Raw genomic sequence first — 7281 nt, 5'->3', positions numbered from 1 at the left:
AAAATATATTGTTGGAAGAAATTTCCCAGCATAAAAAGTAAATGTCACTCTATATAATTTGCCCATGAAATCAACTATCTCCAATGTGCTAGCCACAAAAGACTCAGTCCTTCCCTGTCTGGGGGCTCTGGTTATAAAGAGATGGGGTGGAGGCAGAAGTCCCTGGAAGATGGAGACTGTCATACATCACATGTCTACAAGCTCTTGCTCCCCTTCTTGCCATATGATCTCTGAACAGGGCAGCTCCCCTCTGCCTTCTTCCATCACAAGTGGAAGTAGCCCAAGGCTTTCACCAGATGCCCAGTCTTTAGTCAGCAGATTCGTGAGCCAAATAAACCCTTTGTAAATTACCCAGTCTCAGGTATTCCTACGTAGCAACACTAAATGGACTAAGATAAACCACTACCTACTATTTATATTCAAAGAAATATTCCCTAGACAGACACCGTCATTCTTGGGCAGGGCACATACCAGGACCACCAAATTCATCAGCAGTCTATAACTGGGCTTACTTACAGCATTTGTAGTTATTTGTTGTCCTTGGATTAGCAACGAGCTGATGAGTCGTGAAGACATTGATATTGGCCAAGCCCTCACAAAATTGATTCATCTTCTAGAAGCTGACAAGTAGGAGGTTATATGTCACCAAAAGAAAGACTAGTAACTACTTGATCAAATCCAACCCATTTTATATTTCCTCCAAATATTCTCCATTAAGAATGTAATTTGACATAAAAAACAGGCCTGCTTAGAGATAGAATATGAAAATGAAATGGAAATATATGAGTATTGCAAGATGTTGGGTTTGTTTTTACTTTTTAAGTGCTCAAACCTGGATTTCATAACCTATGCTTTGAATTAGCAATAGCTATCAGAATTATTGCCATATATTTTGCATAAGTTTAACAGACAAGGCTTAATTGGCTCACTGAACTGTGTCTTTGTGAGACTTTAATTTTCCTGTAAGAACAGTAAATGCCAACAAGATAGACATCCCTGTTCTTCTAAGCTTTGTTTATAGTTCTAGGAAGTAAACAGGCAGTTATTATATTAAAAAAAATTCCCTGTATGCCAGCAACATCTAATTTTAATATGTAGGAGTTTTAGAGGAAAAGGGATAGGGATGTCATAAAAAAGAACCCCAAAATATGCCTAATACCTAGAACTTGAAGTCTGATCTTGATTCCCCTGTGGATTAACAAACCACATGTTTCTCAATGTCACTGTCATCTTGATGTATAGGATATTTGCCACTTAGTTTCTAAAATGCTCTGAGATCACATTTTGGAGGCATATTTATCTTGCATACCCATGGCAAGGAGAGCCATTTGTCAAACTGGATGTAAAATAAATTAAATGGGATTCTGCTGCCCATACACATTAATGCCTCCCAAAGAGACCAGCGTGCTAACTTGGGCAAGACTTACAAAAGCTCAGTTGAAGCATTATCTCTTCTGTGGCCAACTTAATTGCTCCCTCTGTGCTGGCCATGTTTGCTGGTGGTTATAGCTGTCTCCCCAATAGGCTGAGATCCTGAGGGCAGAGACTATGTCTTATTCATCTTTGTATCTCTGGTAACTTGCATAGTGTTTTGTAATCAGCAAGAATTTGCTCAAAGACTGTAAATACTCATTTAAGGGTAGCCAACTGTTAGATCTGAATCCACCCCAACACTGAGTATGCTCTAAAGTGTGCCACAGTTCATAGCCACTTATCTTTAGAGTCCTGATAAAGATATTGAGGGACTATGCAGTTTCTATTTCTATACCACAAACATCTGCAGGAGGTGATTCTACTAGCCTCACACTTCTCAGAGCCCTGGAAGGGTAAAGATTAGAAAAACTGGGCCGGGTGCAGTGGCTCACGTCTGTAATCCCAGCTGGGAGGCTGAGGTGGGCGGATCATGAGGTCAAGAGATCGAGACTATCCTGGCCAATATGGTGAAACCCCATCTCTACCAAAAATGCAAAAATTAGCTGGGCATGGTGGCATACACCTATAGTCAGGCTGAGGCAGGAGAATCGCTTGAGATTGCAGTGAGCCAAAATCACGCCAGAGCACTCCAGCCTGGCGAAAGAGCAAGACTCTGTCTCAAAAAAGAAAAAAAAAAAAAAAGAAAAAGAAAAAGAAAAACTCTGATAGCCAAAAGAATTCAACTCAGTGGTTTAACAAAACATCTCTTCCAGGCACTGTTCTAAGTATGTTATACCTTTCATCTCATGGAATCCTCACTGTGACCATAGGTGGGTACTGTTATTGTTTGCATTTTACATGTGGGGAAACTGGCACCCAAAGGTGGAGTAACTTGCCCAAGTGATAGAGGCTTGGATAGAGCCTTATTACTTCTCATACCTCTCGCTTCCCAAGAAGCCAGGCAAATGAATCATTTCTCCTCTGCATTCCCATAGACTCGATACTCAGGCACAGGCTTGATTGCATGTTGTTGTAATTAGAGCTTCACGTCTGTCTCATTGGTCAAACAGTGAGTTCCTGGAGAAGAGGAACTGTGTATTTATTAGTAACCTTTTCACCTCCCTGCTTAGCAGAGTGACTGGCATGTAGTAGCCTCTGCTTGAGTGTTTGCTGAATAACCGAATGAGGGGAGGCTCTATCCAAAGCTACCACACCTGGAGAACTCCCCAGAGAAGGGGATGAAGACAGACTCATCCTACTGCCTCAGGACTCTGTGTGTGTGTGTGTGTGTGTGTGTGTGTGTGTACATCCAACAGCAACTTTCACAGTGGGCCACCAAAGCCTAGTGGAACTAACTGGCATTTAAACCAGATAACCTATGTTTTCTAGAGCAAAGGTAGTCAAATTTTTTTGGTTTTTTTAAGACAGAGTTTTGCTCTGTCTCCCAGACTCAAGTGCAGTGGTGCGATCTTGGCTCACTGCAACCTCCGCCTCCTGTGTTCAAGCAGTTCTCCTGCCTCAGCCTCCCAAGTAGCTGAAATTACAGGTGCTGGCCATCACGGCTGGTTAATTTTTGTATTTTTAGTAGAGACAGGGTTTCACAATATTTCCCAGGCTGGTCTTGAACTCCTGGAGCTCAAGTGATCCGCCCCCCTCGGCCTTCCAAAGTGCTGGGATTATAGGCATGGACCACCACATCCATCCCTAAAATATGTTTTTAAAGTTTTTAAAAAGTGTTAAAAAGTCAAAAGTTTTTAAAAGTGTTATTCATACTTTAAGCCCAGCAATTCCACTTCTAGGAGATTATGCTAAGCATCATCATGGCTATATGTCTATATCTTTATGGTCTAGAGGCCATCAACATAAACATATGTGTGGCTGAGCAGGTGGAAGGAGCTGGGTAAAGGATATGGATACTGTGGGGTGGGCGATGGAAAGGACCGTGGCATGCTAGAAAAGGCTTGCCTGTTATTGTGATTCAAGGACAGAGTTCCAGAGTAGCCAAAGGTTGTTTTTCAATAGGGCCCAAAAATCTCAGTGTAGAAATATTGGCTGTGGTGGATTGCAAAAAAATCGACCCAAATTATTCCCCTCCTCTCTCCATGCCTTTCGGTAGAGCCCTCCCACACCGACTCTGAGCTGGCACATGACTGGCTTTGGCCAGAGATGTCAGCAAAAGGGATGCAAACAGAGGCTTGAAAGGTGTTTCCACACAGGGGCTTGCCTTCTTGCTGCCCCGGGAACCCCCGCCACTACTACCATGTAAAGAAGGCAGGGTAACCTGACAGATAAAAGGGTGTGACCTAGACACATGTGACCCATTGCCCCAGGAAATAGCCTGCGACTTTCCAGACACATGAGTGAGGCCACCCTAGAGCATCCTTCCTCAGCCACCCACCAGCTCACCACAGATGCACGAGACAGCCCAGCAGAAATCAGCTGAGCGGCCCAGATTGGAAGAGCAAGACGAGCCAGCTCACAGAATTGTGGGCTAAATTCTAAGCCAATACATTTGTTGTTTGAAGCCATTACATCTTGGGGGTGGTCTGCTATATAAAAAAGCTAATTGAGAACAAAATTAAAATATGTTTGGCGCTAAACAAAGCAGGGATCGAATTCATTGTAACGTCTGATGAATTTAAAGATTTAACCACAAATGCTCCCTTCCTTGCATCACTTTATAATAATGAAAAAGCAAAACCGACCTAAAGATCCATGCCGGGAAGTGGTTAAGACATGATGACCTAACCGCATACTGGAAAGGTATGCATTGCTGAAAATGATGGCAGAGAATAGTGGCTACACATAGACTACCAACCCTTCATAAGTGTGCCATCAAATTTTGATCAACAGGTAAAATTTCATTGCCCTCCCGGAACACGTACTCTTGTGGAAATGGAACACGAAGCTGATTGGATCATCAGGTAGTGTAGAGGCCATCTTGCTGTAAGGAAGAGAGAAAATCTCAGAATAAAGCCCAGACTGTGCTAAACTTTGCTTTTTGAGGATAGAAGAGTGCACAGAGGGGAGCCGTAAACAGCTCTACTCAAATAGTGGAACGTGGTTCCAAATGGGGATGGAGCAAAAAGTAGGACAATGGTTTTGAGAGTGAAAGACATTGCTATACTTGTAGTCATCTTTTTAGTAGCTAAGTGTATTTTTATCTCTTCAAACATGCCACCAAAAATTATAGGACTTGAAAGTGTGTGGTGAACACAAAGAATGTTGAAATCATTGGCATAGAGAAATAATAACACAGAAAGACAGTTTGATGTTATATAAAAGATGCCACTTGTAAAGCAGCAGGTACGATATAATCCCATTCTTGTTATAAAATCGAAAACTTAATTTAGTTAATTTTAAGCCATGAATATAACCATTTGGAGTATGGCATTGAGGAATATTTAAATTTTAATTACACATTTTAGTCTCTCTAAATAGTCCTCACATTGACAAAAAAATGTGTATTATCATTTGGAAAATAAAACACTTTTTATAAGGAAATGCAGAGAAAAGCCTATTCTTTTTATAAAAAGAATATGCAGGCAGAGAAAACTAATTGGAGGACAGGGATGAAAATTGGGATGTACAGTGCTTAGATGGGAGTAGGAGTAATTCTTATTTTTCTTCATCTTGTTTTTTTTCCAACTGCCATAATAAACATGTATTTTATGTTGAGAAAATTTAATAAAAGTTATAGTTTTAAAAACATTAAGGGCCACACTCACGCATAGAAAAGGCTTACCTGTTATTGTGATTCAAGGACGGGGATCCATAGTAGCCAAAGGTTGTTTTTCAATAGGGCCCAGAAATCTCAGTTTAGAAGTATTGGCTGTCATGGATTGCAAAAGATGGATCCAAATATGCGCGCGAGCACACACACACACACACACACACACACACACACACACACACACACACACGCACACTGCAACCCAACCCAAAGTGCTGCAAGACTGTATATTAATATACTTTTTGTCAGTGCCTGCAAATGCTCTTGCCACCTCGCTGCATTCATTCAGTTTTCTTGGGGGTAAACAAGAAATTTCTCTGAAATTGTAGAATCTTCTCCCATACAAAACACAGGAAATCCCTGCAGGCTCATCACCTCCCCAGTTCTGTTAGGAGGCAGGCAGCTGCCATGTAGCATTATTCATCGTGGCCAGAGGTAGACCAAGATAGGGATTCAGCTGCTCTGCTCTTCCACTCTGCAAACCTTCTGCAAGCACCTGAGCAGGCCCAAGGAGGGGCTGCTGCCATTTGGTGGTGAAGACACTCTGCTTGTTACAGGCAACAAGTCAGAGGTCTCTAAGGGCCCCCTCGGCCCTGTCTGTCTGGCCCATCATGGGCTTGTTCTTCACTAACTGTCTCTCACTGCTGACAGAGCCCACAAGTGTCTTTATGCGTGACAGATTCCTTGCAAATGGTGAATGGTGGAAAGATGACCCAGCTAATCATCAGACCTGCTAATGCCATCTAGTCAGATGCAGCAGAGCCCAGCTCTACTCACTCATCCATGAATGTGACTCTGAGCTGTGAGAACAAAAGCCAGAGCAACTCTCTATTAGGAAACCCGGGGGAAGACAGCAATGTAACAAGTCTCAGGTTCAAAATGACAAGCGATTCACTGAAGATGCCACAGCAGTATAGTCTATCACTGGGTGCAGTGAGACGGCCAAAACTATGAGAATTTTACAAGATAATGAATTATTGGCTGGGCTACAAAATGGAAAATTCGAACTGATAAGGCCAGTAGACTATCCTTTTGAACCGAATTCATTGAAAGAATAAACTGTGGCATAGCAGCTCTTTTTTAGTAACAGGAATATGGTTACAAGATGCCTGAAAGGATATTATCCACATACTATTGTCATCTTTTTAAGCACCCGCTTTGCGTTCAACTCTACCATTCTATAAACTTATTCTTGGAATGGAAATAAAACACGTGATTTTTTTCCTCCCTTTTGAAAAATCCTGAGTTATGTTAGAATTAGGAAACAGATTCCATAATTATTAATAAGGATAGATCACAGATTGGCTCCATTGTAAAGTTTATAAAATCAAATCCCATTTTAAAGCTTAGTAAGAAATGTGGCAATAGTAGCTCCTCCCACAGTGCCCTCAGCTTTCAGCCACTATTCAGTTTTGCCTGTGGTCTAACTATACCTTCAGCCACAGTGGCGGCAAATTAACAGCTACCATTTCCTGAAAGCTGACAGTGAACCGCATCTGGATGTGCTCTTGGCGGACATTATTGCTTTAATCATCACAAAGACCTCAGAGGTGAGTACAGTCATTTCCCCATTCTCCCAATGGGAAACTGAGGCATAGAGAGGGTAACTTGTCCAAGGCCATACAGCTAGTAGGCGGGGAGCAGGAGTCAAGCTTCTTCAGTGAGCATGCAAGAGAGAAGGGGAGAAGTCCTGTGGAGCAGTTGGAAAGGACTCAGGAGCTGGTGCCCAAGCTCATTCACCCTGGGCCAATCGCTCAATCTCTCTACAGAAGGAGTTGAACAACCTTGCCCACTGCCCACTCAGGATGGCTGAGAGGTCCAAATGAGATCACATACAGGAAAGGCCACGAAAACAGTAAAGCATTCTATAAGCACCATGTGCTATTGATAAAAGGACAGAAGACTAAATCACACTCCTTAGGAGCACAACACTTCAATCATTCTGGCTTCAGTGGAAAGACCACATCCCCTCTCATCTCGACTTAATGCTTTCAATAAACAGCACAGGATTTTCTTGAGCAATCTTTTAAAGATGAAGGGCTCAGGTATGCTTGCTGGTACTTGAACTGGTCTTTGCAGGGAGTTTTAGTGTCTTACGACATTTAATACAGACATCCTGCCTGAGCTATTTATCC

The sequence above is a fragment of the Macaca fascicularis genome, chromosome 11 (genome assembly GCF_037993035.2).
Source record: "Macaca fascicularis isolate 582-1 chromosome 11, T2T-MFA8v1.1".
Classification (NCBI taxonomy): domain Eukaryota; kingdom Metazoa; phylum Chordata; class Mammalia; order Primates; family Cercopithecidae; genus Macaca; species Macaca fascicularis.
Note: the sequence above shows the minus strand (reverse complement) of the source record.